Genomic DNA, 15,502 nt, shown 5'->3' on the forward strand with positions numbered 1-15,502 from the left:
TCAGGAGATAGCACTTAGAGTCTATTCCTGAGCTCAGATGTTCAACGCACACAACTCTACTTGACCTCTTTACTTGGTCGGTTTTTGGTTATTTTAAGCAAGCAATATATATAAGGAATTAAAGGTAAGAAATACTTCACTCAGCAGATTTATCCAGGTTCGACTTCTTCTAAGCCTACGTCCTGTCCCCGGAACACGTTCCGAGATTTCGAATCCTCTACTGAGCTCTTTAAAGGTAGAGCCTCAAACCTTTTACAATCTTAGCAACTGAGTATGACAAGAGTACCTTCCTCTATACCTCTACTCAATCCTAATCTCTCGCTGAGTACTAAAACCGAGTACTCAGCCTCTCCTTTCTATCTCTAGAAATGATAAGTGTTTTGTCCTATACAAAGATTTGCTAAGACACTTTAGACGATTGAAACAATCACTCTAGACTTTTACACAGATATAAGAATTATAGTGTAAGATTTTGCTTTGCTTCTTTGCTTACAGAACTTGTGTAGAAATTTGGTCAGCGTAATGGCTTGATCAAGTTCTGTGTTGAGTGAAGCTTTTGATGGCACTATTTATAGAGACGTCTGGGCATCGGTCATTTCGAATTTCGAAATAACCGTTGGAGGGAAACGGCTACCTATCGTTGTCATCCTGACTTGCTCAGAGCTCTCGACTAATCAGAATTGTGTATCTTCTGTCCTCGGTCAGCTCAGCAGACTGTCTCTCCTTTTATGGTAAAGTCAACTAGACAGCATACTGTGTCGTCTGAACTTTACCCAAAGTAGAAATACTTTGTCTGGAAGTTTTCATTTGCCAGCTGCTGTCTTGTACGCTTTGTCGAGACTACTCAGCAGCTTCATCTTGAAGTTGTTCCCGAAGGTCTTCTAGATCCTTCTTTTGCTGAGTTGCGTTTTGTTAAAAAACGGCAACGTCTTGACAAACGCGGGCCGAGTTGTACTGAGTTGTTTGACTTGGGCCTTGACTTCCGTATTGGGCTTGGGCCTTTTAATTCTTGTGTCTTATAAACAGTTTTAACTCAACATTGAACAAACACATTAGTAGAATGAATCAAAGCATTTAAACTTAGTGTGTTTAGAATATGTATTTTAATTATACTTAAACAATTTTGTCAAATCAAAATTTATGTGGAAAGGTGTTTCAACAAACTCCCCCATTTTGATGTTGGCAAAACTATTCAGCGAGGAACTCAGTATGAGCTCCCCCATGATAGTTGACCTTTTATAACTTGGCAAACTCCCCCGTAAGGGTTGAGCTACTGACTTAGTTTTACTCTAAGAATTTAAGGTTTAATCGAGTAAGTCTAAGGTCAGTTTTTCAGATAGGTCAGCTAATTCAACATATTCTATTTACTCAGTATTAAACGGAAGGTTTAATCATATAGAGTGCGCTGAGTAATTTGTTGTTCAATGAGTTCTTAATAGTTAATGTTTTATAAACACATAGGTCAATGTCAAACATGTTATCAGCATTTGATGTAGTCAATAAGATTTATAAGTATAAAACATAGCTGATATAATTGAAGATACATAATGACTCAGTACTTAGTAACATATATCATAACTCAAGAATATGAATAAAAGATGCAGATATGATATATAGATAGTAGTCAGTAGTTACACAACAAAACTTATAGATAAGGCATATAGATTACATCTGACTTAGTCTATACTGAGCTAGCCTATCTATTTCTTTTTCTTGTGTTGAGACTGACTTCGCTCATGCTGAGCTCTAGCTGTTTTATCTTTCTCCCCTGTTTTGTCAGCATCAGGAGGAGGAAGTTTGAAAGCATCAGTTAAGACAGCTCGAGTCAGTTCTTTAGACAGCTCTTTAAGTTTGTCAGCGCTTTCATTGACGCTGTCAAAAATTGCAAATCCATCAGTTGATACCTCTGCGGGTATGTTGAGGTCAGCAGCACTGAGCATGTTGACGCTAAATGCTTGAGCTTTGCCTTGCCAGATGAGAGCTTCAGTAAGACCAACAAAGATTTGGTGAAAGGTCTTCAAAAGAGCTGTGTCGTAATACTGACGTTGAATATTGTTATAACGAATGTGGTTGAAGGTTTGTTGCATGATAGACTGCATCTCATTCTGCTTCATTGCGTCAGTATCCATCTCTTGCTTATTCAGATTAAGCAAGCGAATAGCCTCACCAATTTGCTCTACTGAGCACTGATTGTAAGAAACCATTTGCTCATTGGTCTTGAGTTGCTCGGTGTGAATTTGAGCAAAGAGCATCTTGACTTCAGATGAAGTGGCATAGTCGGTGTTCGCAGCTGACAAGTTCTGGATTTGTTGTTGTAAGGAGGTCAAGTATTGCACGACTGTCAGCTAGATCTCAGCCAGTTTGGCGATTGAATCCTGCTTAGCTTGCTGTGCTTGGAAGGTAATGATTACATTCAGCAAGTCCTTGAGTCCCTTTACTTCGTTGAGAAGTTGAGTGACTTGGGAAAGCTGAGTATTCTCAAGAATTGAAGACCCAGCAGTAGGAGGAGTAGATTGTTGAAGGTCTCAGATTAATGCTTGCACTGAGTCAATGATCTTTTTACCGGACTCAGTGGCATTCCGATAGCTTTGTGAGCCTTCAGGGACATCAGTGTGACCGGAATGAAGATGAGTGAAAGGAGTTACCTGGTCAGTGACTGGAATAGTTGTTTCAATCTGCACTTGAGTGTTAGGTATAGTTGATTGATCGGCAGAGAGTGGAGTTGGAGAAGTGGTAATCCGAATACTGTCTGTGCTGACGGCAGAAGTGTGTGGAGTCAGCACCATGCTTGAAGAAATGGCATGAACAGTAATCGGCTCAACCTGACTGGTTGAGGTGGCGGAAGCATTTTGGTCGGCATGTTCCTGTTGAGAAGAAACAGAGGCTTGCTTTTCTAATGGCGCCGATGTAGTGGAAGTTGGTTGGCGTTTGAAAAATGTTAGCTTGACTGTAGAGGGGTCCTTAGTTGTCTTTGAGATGACAAAGTCAGGAAGAGTTTGTGGTGGCACAAAATCTTCACTGACAGGCTTCTCACTAGCCTTAACCAACTTTCTTCTCTTACGAGGTGGAGTGACAGTTTGAGTAGCATCTTCTGAGTGAGAAGGAGAAGATTCATGTTGCTCATCATGAGGCTGGTCAGTTTGTTCTTGGACTGAATCAACATTATGTTGATCAAGTACTTGCTCATCTTCAGCAGCAAACCCAGCATCGGCCTACTCAGTCTCATGGTCACTTGCTGTCTCCTCGGAGTCCTCAGCGTCATCCTGACCGCTGGCCTCTTCTTCTTCTTCGGTACTATCACCATCAAGTTCTTCCTCAACTTGAGAGATGAAGTGATCATCTAGTTGTACCTCATGTTCTTCAGACTCGGCTATTGTACCTTGACACTGAGTGAAGTGAGAGTCACCCGGTACAACGAAATCATTAGGTATAGCATTGAGGGGAGTCAGTGTAGAAGATTTTTGCTTCTTCTGAGGTTGCTCAGCAGCTTCCTCAGTTCCAGGCTCACCTTGCCTGCTTCATTTCTCAGCTGACTTACCAGCTAACTTCTGCCTTTTTGCTGGAGACTCAACATTTTTGGAAGGAGTCTCAGCAGTTTTCCTTTTGCGGAAAGCTGGGGCCTTAGTCCTTCGCCCTTTCTTTGGCTCAGCAGTTCCCTCAGCTTGTCCAGCAGCAGCAGCAGCAGCAGCTTTACCTTTCTTCAAAGGCTGTCCAAACTTTAATGCTCTCAGCGAGGCAGCTGTGATCTCAGTTCCTCGAGTCTTCTCCTCACCTTCGAGATCAACCTTATAGTCAATGAGGATTCTGGTGATGAGTGATCCAAGCCGCATCATGCCAGTGCTTCGAAAGAAACCAGCAACGAGAAATACTGGCATGTTGATGGGAGTGTACGTCAGCATATGCCATATAAAGCATTGCTCAAAGTTAGTTGCTGATGTAGTGCAGTTGATCTTTGGGTAGATGAAGTAGGTCAGCAAATAATGAGCCATCTTCTGGTGCTGACCCATTGATGAAGCTGAGACTTCTCCTGAGTGACCCTCAGGTTTGCAGAAGTTTTGTTCATACCCAGTGCCATCCTGATCTCCAGATCTCCTCAGCCTTGCTCCCTCAGTTTTCAACTTGAGCAGATTTCCTATGTAGAGAGGGTTGATGAAGATGGTTTTCTCTTTAACCACAGTGCACAGGTAGTCAGTGTTGTCATTTGCAACTTTGAGGTTGTGGTAGAATTCCCTCACAAGGTCAGGGTAAGTATAATCCCTAACTGAAAATAGCCCAGTCCATCCATTCTGTGAAATCCACTCGCAAAACGGTTGTTCATTTTGCACGAAGTTTTCAGAGACCCATCTTGAGGGCTCAACTTTCCATTCGTGGGCATTTTCAAAGACCTTGGAGTAGGTCCTGACCTTTACGGGTTTTCCCTGACCAGAGGTTTGGCCAGCTTTTCCTTTGCTGGGTGTTGGAGGATTCCCTGTAGGTTCATCGGAGCTGGACTTTTGGTGGCCGGCACCGGAGGTGTTGTAGGAAACCTTAGTCATAGTTTTAGGATGGGAAAGCTTCGATGGATTTTTAGAGAGAAGGAATTTCTTTGCTTGAGAGTTCGATAAGCGTAAAGAATAAAAAATGGGGAAATACCCATTATTTATAGAGGTGATGTGTGGTGTGGATCTAATCGAATCCATGTGTCAGTTTTGCCTTGGGATTTTGAACCGACAAAGATCCTGGCATTTATGACACATACGGCGTATACGTCATCCTAGGGCTATACACGTGCTATTGCATTTATTCTAACGGATCTAACACTCAGCGTTTAGAATACTAATCGTTTGATATTTTGAGTGGTCAGTACTGCATAAAGGGATGATTTCTAAGTTTAAGTTTAAACTAATTTACTCAGTGTGCAAGTTTACTCAGTATTTACTGTTTAATTTGTTTCAATGAGTACACAGCAAAGACAATCATTCAGCATAGGAATTCACTCAGCATTCATATTCATTTAGCACAGGAATTTACTGAAGAGGATTAAACATACCAATTGCTTCTCTCAGTATGCTGAACTGCTCATGGGCCAGTGGCTTCTTGAAGATATCCGCAAGCTGTTCGTCCGTTGGGACAAAGGTCAGCTTGATCTCACCCTTGAGTACATGGTCTCTAATGAAGTGATGTCTGATGCTGACATGCTTCATTCTGCTGTGTTGAATTGGGTTCTTTGAAAGATCAATTGCACTTTTGTTGTCACATTTGACTTCAATTGTCTACGTTTGAACACCATAGTCTTCAAGCTGTTGCTTAATCCATAGGACTTGAGCAACACAGTGACTAGCAGCAATGTACTCAGCTTCAGTGGTAGACAAGGCTACTAACGCCTGCTTTTTGCTCAACCAGGATACAAGACAGCTTCCTAAGAAGTGACATCCTCTAGAGGTGCTTTTACGTTCCAGCTTATCCCGTCCATAGTCAGCGTCAGTGTATCCGATGAGTGTAAAATCATGAGTATTTGGATACCATAAACCTACGTTCACTGAGCTTTGCAAATATCTAAGGATTCTTTTTACAGCAATGTAATAAGATTCCTTAGGGTTAGATTGATATCTAGCACAGTAGCATACTGAAAACTGAATGTCCGGACTACTGGCTGTTAAGTAAAGTAGAGAGCCTATCATACCTCGATATAATTTGCTGTCTACTGACTTACCATTCTCGTCAGCGCAGAGGACAGTGTCAGTGCCCATAGGAGTGGATATTGGCTTGCAATTTTCCAAATCATATTTCTTTAATATCTCCTTGGCATATTTGGCTTGACTGATGAATATGCCATTCTTTCCTTGTTTAATTTGAAGACCGAGGAAGAAGTTGAGTTCTCCCATCATGGACATTTCAAACTCAGTCTGCATTTGTTTGCTAAACTCCTTGCACATTGATTCGTTAGTTGCACCAAATATTATATCATCAACATAAATTTGGTCCAGCAGGGTATCTTTACCCTTTCTCTTAATGAATAAGGTTGTATCAGCTTTGCCCCTGACATAATTTCTAGTCAGTAGGAAACTGGTCAGCCTCTCATACCAAGCACGTGGTGCTTGCTTGAGGCCGTACAGAGCCTTTTTGAGTTTGTAAACATGGTTTGGGAACTTAGGGTCCTCAAAACCTGGAGGTTGATTTACATAAACCTCCTCGTTTATAACTCCATTAAGAAATGCACTTTTGACATCCATTTGGAATAATTTAAAGTTCATGTAAGATGCATATGCACATAGAATTCTAATTGCCTCTAGCCTTGCCACTGGGGCAAAGGTCTCACCGTAGTCAATACCTTCTTGCTGACTGTAGCCCTGAGCTACAAGCCTTGCTTTGTTCCTGACTACATTCCCTTGTTCATCCATCTTGTTTCTGAAGACCCATCTTGTTCCAATGGTCTTTTGACTCTTTGGATGAGGCACTAGCTCCCATACATCGTTTCTTCTGAATTGATCGAGCTCCTCTTGCATTGCGTTCATCCAAAATTCATCGTACTCAGCTTCAGCGAAATTCTTCGGTTCTTGAACTAAGACGAAAGGAACATTGCTGAGGTACTTCCTGAGTTGATTCCTCATCATCAGGGTATTCCCAGCAGAATCAAGGATTGCACTTTCTGAGTGCCCTCTTGGAATCCTTATCTCTTTAGGTAGATTTATGTCTTGTGTTATTTCTGTTTCAACAATCTCTGCAGAAGTAGATGGGTCAGTAAAAGTAATTTTAGGTTCACTCTTACTCTTGGTCAGCCTTTTCGTGAATGACTCAGTAGCTGGTTCTTGGTCAGCGGTGGTTACTGAGTGTGGATCATCTTCGGTCAGCGGCTGGTATCTACCTGTAGGGTTAGTTTCGTCGAACTCTACATGTACTGACTCTTCTAAAACTTGAGTTCGCTTGTTAAAAACTCTGTATGCTTTGCTGTTTGTTGAGTAGCCCAAAACGATAGCCTCATCAGCTTTTGAATCAAACTTTGCTAAGCTATCTTTGGTATTTAAAATAAAACATCTACAGCCAAAGGCACGAAAGTATCCAATATTGGGCTTTCGTCCTTTCCAAAGTTCATAGGGGGTTTTCTTGAGTATAGGTCTAACTAGAGCCCTATTAAGAGTATAGCACGCTGTGTTAACAGCCTCTCCCCAAAAATACTTTGGAAGCCTATGCTCATCCAGCATTGTCCTGGCTATTTCAACCAGAGTTCTGTTCTTCCTTTCTACAACCCCATTTTGCTGAGGTGTTCTAGGAGCAGAAAAATTGTGGTCAATGCCGCTGGCTTCACAGAATTCAACAAACTTTTGGTTTTTGAATTCTCCACCATTATCACTACGGATGTGAGCTAATTTTAGGTCTTTTTCATTTTCAATTTTTCTAACCAAATTTGAAAATGTCTCAAAGGTTTCATCCTTGCCGGTCAGCAAGATGACCCACGTATACCGAGAGAAGTCATCTACAATGACCAAGGAAAATCTTCTTCCACCCAGACTCAGCGGCTGGACTGGACCAAAGAGATCCAAGTGTAGTAACTCTAACGGACGTTTAGTTGAGACAATATTTTTGCTGTGAAAAGATTGTTTGGTTTGTTTTCCAGCTTGGCAAGCGTGGCATAATTGATCTTTTTCAAATTTAAGTTCGGGCAGTCCCTCAACCAATTGCTTTCTTGCTAATTTGGCCAGGAGGTCCATGCTTACATGACCAAGTCTCCTGTGCCATAGCCAGGAATTCTCTTCCTTTGATACTAAGCACACAGTTTTTGAAAACTTTTTCTCTAAGTCTAGCATAAAGACATTATCTATTCGAGGGGCAGTTAATATTAACTCATTTGTTTTACCCTCGTATATTTTACATCCAGTAGCATCAAATATAACTTTTTTCCCATTGTCACATAGTTGAGCTACGCTGAGTAAGTTATATTTGAGTCCGCTGACTAGGGAGACAGATTCAATAGTAGGATTACCTCCGATGGTTCCTGAGCCTACTATCTTACCCTTCTTGTTGTCTCCAAAACTTACACTCCCTCCTCGTTTACGCTCAAACATGATGAACTGAGTTTCATCACCCGTTATATGCCTTGAGCATGCGCTGTCAATATACCACATCTTTGACTTCTCGGCACATCTCAGGCTTACCTGCATTGTAACTAGTTACTTTTAGGTACCCAATTCTTTTTGGGTCCTTGCTTGTTAGGTGCAACAGGTAAAGTATCATATTTTATTTTATGGCGACATACATGGACAGTATGGCCATTCTTTCCACAGAAGTCACAACTGACCTTCTGTTTAGGATGTTTCACTGACTTGTCAGCACCCCAGTGCTGAGCGTGCCAGCACACCTTAGTGGTGTGTCCTAACTTCCCATAAAAGTCACACTGGACTTTTCGCTGGGGATTCCATCTCTGCTGAGTACCTTGGTACTGAGTTCTCAGAGGACTGTTTCTTTTATTTGGAACCTTTAGTTGGTTCTGGATAGCTGTGACGTCCTTACTTAGTTTCTTTGAAACTGACTGGACTTCAGAGACAGACTCATGTATGATCTTCATGTTATCATGTAGAGTTGTATTGTCCTGAAGAAGGAATCTGAGGTCACTCAGTTTGACCTCTTCCACTTCGTCACAGCGCCTGCTGAGTGCTCTAACTTTCTTATTACACTTCTTGACAAGTGTATAGAGATCACTCAGGGCATTAACCATATCGTTTCTGAGTTGGGGAAGAGAAATTACCTCATTTGATTGCTCCTCGTCATCTGATAGGTCAGCATGCTCAGAGACGCATGGCTCAGCAAGTTCGTCAGCCATGAAGCATATCTTCGCTGACTCGGTGGCCTCAGTTTCTGTAGATAAAGATTCATCACTGTCGCTCTAAGTAGCCACCATTGCCTTCTTCCCACTCTTCCTGTCTTTCCTCAGTGTGGGGCAGTTTGACTTAATATGGCCAGTTTGATGGCACTCAAAGCATGTAATGGGCTTTGAGCTGTCCTTTTTGTATTTGCTGTCGCTTGAGTCATCTTTATACTTATCAAACTTTCTGTAAGGCTTCTTAGAGTATTTGTCATTTTTCCTGAATAGCCTTTTCATCTTCCTTGTGAACATAGCCATCTCCTCATCATCAGTTGAGCTCCCGTCAGTGGAGTCAGCTTTCATGACAAGGGATTTTTGCTTCTTGTCTTCAGATTTTTCCTTCACCTCGAAGTTCTTCATAGATATCTCATGGGTCAGCAATGAACCGATGAGTTCGTCATATTTGTAGGTGGTTAAATCCTGAGCTTCCTCAACTGCTGTCTTTTTTGCTTGCCAGTCTTTAGGAAGACTCCTGAGTATCTTTTTGACTTGTTCTTCCTCAGTGAAGATTTTTCCAAGTCTCTTGAGCTCATTAATGATGTTGGTAAACCTTGCATTCATGTCTGAAATGCCCTCATCATTGTTCATCTCGAACAGCTCGTACAGTCTCATCTGCTGATTCACCTTGGACTCCTTTACTTTATTGGTTCCCTCATAGGTGACTTCCAGCTTTTTCCAGATCTCTTGTGCCGACTCACAACCTGAGATTTTATTATATTCTGCAGCATCGAGCGCACAGTGAAGCATATTGATAGCCGAAGCATGGTTTTGGAGCTTCTTAAGATCATCCTCTGTCCATTTAGCCTCAGCTTTTACAACTGTTTGGCCAGCCACAACTTCGACAGGTACAAATGGGCCTTGGACTATAGATAGTCAGGCACTCACGTTTGTAGCCTGAATGAAATTTTTCATCCTATTCTTCCAGAAGGTATAGTTTGACCTGAAGAATAGGGGAGGCCTAGTAATGGACAGCCCCTCAGGCAGTATCTGAGTTGTTTGGTTTCCAGGGAGAAACCGAGTGCTGTTTTTGCCCATGGTAGGGATCAGCTCAAGGTTGTTAGACCTTTTACAGTGAGCTTTTAAGCTCTGATACCACTTGTTGGTCCCTTGTAAGGTTGCAAGTATAGTTCCAAGGGGGGGGTTATGAACTATTTAAACTTTTTGCAATTAGGGCAGACTTCTTTTTCTAAGGAAAAAGGTTTTAACAGCGGCGCTGAGTAAACAGCAAGATACTGGCTTAGTCAACTGGTGACTAGGTCAGTTTCTTAGCTTGAGTCAGGAGATAACACTTAGAGTCTATTCCTGAGCTCAGATGTTCAACGCACACAACTCTACTTGACCTCTTTACTTGGTCAGTTTTTGGTTATTTTAAGCAAGCAAAAGGTAAGAAATACTCCACTCAGCAGATTTATCCAGGTTCGGCTTTTTCTAAGCCTACGTCCTGTCCCCGGAACACGTTCTGAGATTTCAAATCCTCTACTGAGCTCTTTAAAGGTAGAGCCTCAAACCTTTTACAATCTTAGCAACTGAGTATGACAAGAGTACCTTCCTTTATACCTCTACTCAATCCTAATCTCTCGCTGAGTACTAAAACCGAGTACTCAGCCTCTCCTTTCTATCTTTAGAAATGATAAGTGTTTTGTCCTATACAAAGATTTGCTAAGACACTTTAGACGATTGAAACAATCACTCTAGACTTTTACACAGATATAAGAATTGTAGTGTAAGATTTTTCTTTGCTTCTTTGCTTGCAGAACTTGTGTAGAAATTTGGTCAGCGTAATGGCTTGATCAAGTTCTGTGTTGAGTGAAGCTTTTGATGGCACTATTTATAGAGACGTCTGGGCATCGGTCATTTCGAATTTCGAAATAACCGTTGGAGGGAAACGGCTACCTATCGTTGTCATCCTGACTTGCTCAGAGCTCTCGGCCAATCAGAATTGTGTATCTTCTGTCCTCGGTCAGCTCAGCAGACTGTCTCTCCTTTTATGGTAAAGTCAACTAGACAGCATACTGTGTCGTCTGAACTTTACCCAAAGTAGAAATACTTTGTCTGGAAGTTTTCATTTGCCAGCTGCTGTCTTGTACGCTTTGTCGAGACTACTCAGCAGCTTCATCTTGAAGTTGTTCCCGAAGGTCTTCTAGATCCTTCTTTTGCTGAGTTGCGTTTTGTTAAAAAACGGAAAGGTCTTGACAAACGCGGGCCGAGTTGTACTGAGTTGTTTGACTTGGGCCTTGACTTCCGTATTGGGCTTGGGCCTTTTAATTCTTGTGTCTTATAAACAGTTTTAACTCAACATTGAACAAACACATTAGTAGAATGAATCAAAGCATTTAAACTTAGTGTGTTTAGAATATGTATTTTAATTATACTTAAACAATTTTGTCAAATCAAAATTTATGTGGAAAGGTGTTTCAACAAAAGTATGGTTATCTGGTAACTTCTCAATGAAAGACCTTGGTGAAGCAGCTTATATACTTGGTATAAAGATCTATAGAGATAGATCGAGAAGACTGCTTGGTCTTTCACAGGCTACATACATTGAAAAGGTGCTAAATCGGTTTAGCATGCTTAAATCGAAACGAGGTAACTTACCCATGTTACATGGAGTAAAGTTAAACAATCATCAATGTCCTAAAACCGATGATGATAAACGACGTATGGCTGTAGTCCCGTACGCCAGCGTAATCGGTTCGATTATGTATGCTATGCTATACACTAGACCTGACGTAGCGTACGCGTTATCTATAACAAGTCATTACCAAGGGAATCCGGGAGACGAGCATTGGATTGCCGTCAAGAACATTCTTAAGTACTTGAGAATAACTAAAGATATGTTCCTAGTGTACGGAGAAGGTGATCTGAAAATAGATGGATTTTCAGACGCAAGTCATCTCACAGATGACAATGATTATAAATCCCAATCAGGATACCTGTTTATCTTGAATGGGGGCGCGGTTAGTTGGAAGAGTTCAAAGCAGGGAAGCGTAGCTTTCTCTACGACCGAGTCAGAGTATATCGCAACTGCGAAAGCAGCAAAGGAAGCAGTTTGGATTAGAAAGTTCATTACAAAACTAGTGTGGTGCCTGACATTGTCAATCCCATTACACTGTACTGTGATAACAATGGAGCCATTGCGCAAGCAAAGGAACCACGGTCTCATAATGCATCCAAGCATTACTTTAAGCGATACCACATCATTAGAGAGATTGTGGCTAGAGGAGATGTGAGAATAGAAAGAGTACCTATAGAGGACAACGTTGCAGATCCGTTGACAAAGCCTTTAACCCAGAGAATACATGATCGTCATTTAACTTCTACTGGGATAAGTTTTAGAAACAATTGGCTTTAGTCCAAGTGGGAGTATGTTGGGGTTTAGTGTCCTATAGACAATTGTTCTAGGATACAAACTTAATGTAAATGAATTGTTCTTTATATCATTTGTTTAATAAGATATATGTTTTATAACTATATAAAGACAATCCCTTTTAAGCACTAAATAAAGTCTAATAAAAGGAAATCCGTAAGTTTATTTAAAGTGATTATAAAGTGTTCATACAAGCATGAAGTGAGACAAAACTTTATAGTTAAACTGATAAACTTAAAACCACCCCAAGTCAAGTGATATGTTTGGGATTGACATATCACTATTGAGACTTGTATGTAACAATGTCTTCTGTCCGACAGAAAGCTGATCTCACAAGCTTTATATATACAGATATCTGGACAGTTACATAGATCCGATGAAACGTTGTTCATTAGGATTGGGGATCCGATTTGAGATAACAGGATGGGTGGATTCATCCTTGTCACCTGTTCATCTCATTGGTATTAATAGGTATAACTAATCCTCAGACTCAAAGGAATATTAATTGGTATTCTGGATTACGGAATGTGATGCTTTGACTCTGGTGTAACACGATCCTTAACAGAGATGACTCTGGGATGTGAACAGTAGACGTTGGGTATCACAGGAAGTAATTGCGGAGTCGTTATATATTGGATTGAGCATTTATCACTCCCGATAAATGGGAGATACATCCATGGATCGCTTGTGGAAGACTCGACTCTAAATCCTTGCAAGGTGATAGCTTAAGAGTAAGAAATACAAATTTCACTTAACCTATCTTTTTGAGTTGACTCGGCCTGTACAAGTAAAACGAACGTCTCGCTATATGTGACTTGACATCACCCATAGTCATAAGATTCAGTTCAAGGATGTAGTTGATAAAGGATCGAATTATACTGTAACTAATACGGAAAGGTTAACGACAGAATCAACCTGTCTTCTTATAACTCTGGGGGAATGATTACGGACTTGCTAATCACATACTCTGTACATCATTCCGTTATGCAAAGATTAAATATAATTCTTTGAAAATTAATTTAATAACGTTGCATACGGCTAGAAGCAATAAGAACCTAATGGATCACACATAAGACATGGAACCTGAAAGAGAGATAGATGTTAATTAATTGATAGAAGCCCAATTGAGCCCAATAAGGCCCATGGACATAAGGGGGTCGAAATTCATGTAGTGATATGCATGAATAATTAATTTGATTTTGTTAATCCTAATTAGATTAGGAATATGAATTAAATTAATTAAGAGATAATTAAGTTAGGAGTTTTAATTAGATTAATATACTCATATTATTATCCAATAAGGTTATTATTATTATCCTTAATATATTGGATATATAGTGAGATAATAATTAGGAATTCTATTCCGAATGGAATTCCTATTCAGTAACCTAATTCTATCTAACTATGGATTAGATACAAGAGATTATAAATACCCATTCCCTTGAGATTTTCGCAATCCAAGCAAGCCATACCCTACTTGTGATTTTCGAAATTCACCTAGTCCAAGAGAGAGAAAATTCGACACCCCTAGTTCGAGGACGAGATTTCTCTACGGCTTCGTTTGATCAATTGATTTTCATCTATTTCTTTTATCCTTGATCTTGTGTTGATTAGTTAGAGGCAATCTACTTTGGTTACTATTCAACGGTTGATACTAAATTAATCTTCCCGTGTTTTATTTCGTGTTTGGGAACTCGAAGAAGAAAAACAAACAAAAGGGAGAAATTCGTTTTACTACTCATACATCAGGCCAGTTCACGATTTCGTGGATTCCCGGAGATTGAACCGTCGGATCGTCACGATGTTTGGACAGGAGCTTCTAGACATATTCTTCCATGTTTCCACCGAAGGGATTGTCGATCGGAGGTCTGGAAGGTCTGTTTCGGATAGGGACAGATTGGTAGACAGTTTCTATCTCTTTTGAAGTTGTGGGCACTTCGTTTGCAATGGTAGATAGAACTTCTAAAAGGTATTTCTTCTTATCCTTCTTTATATGAAATAATGGTTAACGGATCTTGTGGTTAAATGGAAATAGGTTAAATTTTTTATATTTCCGCTGCTATACCTTAGCCTAATTTCCAACATCTACTGCATCAAGGCGGCGAGATCACAATCCGCGGAGACCGAATGCTAGCTAAGAAACTACAGTGGCAGGCGACCCAACCACAGACAACTCTGTATCTGGAAGACGACCTAATGGACATGAGGGGGTACAATCCCACTCCCATTGAGCCGGTCGAAGACTGCCTGGTCGGGGAGAGAAAGACACTGAAGATTGGGACCAAGATGCCATCCAAGCTGGTCGACGAGATTAAAGCCATCCTCACTGAGCACGCAGACGTGTTCGCATGGAGCACCGAGGACATCACCAGCATTTCACCAGAGCAAGCAACACATAAGCTAAACATCGACCCTTCTATCGAGCCTCTGAAGTAGAAGAAGCGCGTGCAGGCACGAGATAAGCAAGTGGCTATCAAGGCCGAGATCTAGAAACTTTTGGCTGTACAGTTTATTTGAGAGGTCCATTACCCGGACTGGCTTTCTAATGTTGTACTTGTAAAGAAAGCCAGCGGTGAATGAGCAAATTCACTTGTTTATTAAGGTGCATGTGAAAATTCCTGCTAGTTACTATCCCACCCACCCACAACACACTGCCTCACTTCTTTTCCTTTTCAATTAATAATAAAAAATATAACTTTTGCTTTGGACCGATACTTTTGTGTTTTGACACCATATGCACCAATGCCTTTCTCATATTTATTAAACTATTTGGCTGTTACTTTTATTTAGTTTTGAAAAACATTATTTTAATTTTATTTTCAAGATTTTTTTTCATTTTCATATATATAAGTTTTTCATTATATATTTACATGTAAATATAAATAATATTACTAATATAAAGCTACATAAATATTATAATCAAGCCTATTCATGAATATTTATCGAGCTTTTATCGAGCCACTAACCGAGTCTGTTCGCGAGCTTTCGAGCTGAGTTTACGAATCGAGCCAATAAATCGTACTCACGAACAACTCGTTTATAAATCGAGCCGAGTTGAGTCGAACTTTTATCGAGCCGATCACCGAGCCGCTCATGAGCGGCTCGGCTCATTTATTGCCTGGATTACGTATGTATTGCAAAATAAATTAAAAGAATTCCAAAATTTCATAATTGAGAAATTACACAAGTCTGACACATAAGCATTTTAAATTAGTTTTAGTATATGTATAGATTTATAGCCTTAGATGTATGTATGTATTGGAAAATAAATTAAAAGAATTCCAAAATTTCATAGT

This window comes from Euphorbia lathyris, chromosome 1 (assembly GCF_963576675.1).
Source record: "Euphorbia lathyris chromosome 1, ddEupLath1.1, whole genome shotgun sequence".
NCBI lineage: Eukaryota > Viridiplantae > Streptophyta > Magnoliopsida > Malpighiales > Euphorbiaceae > Euphorbia > Euphorbia lathyris.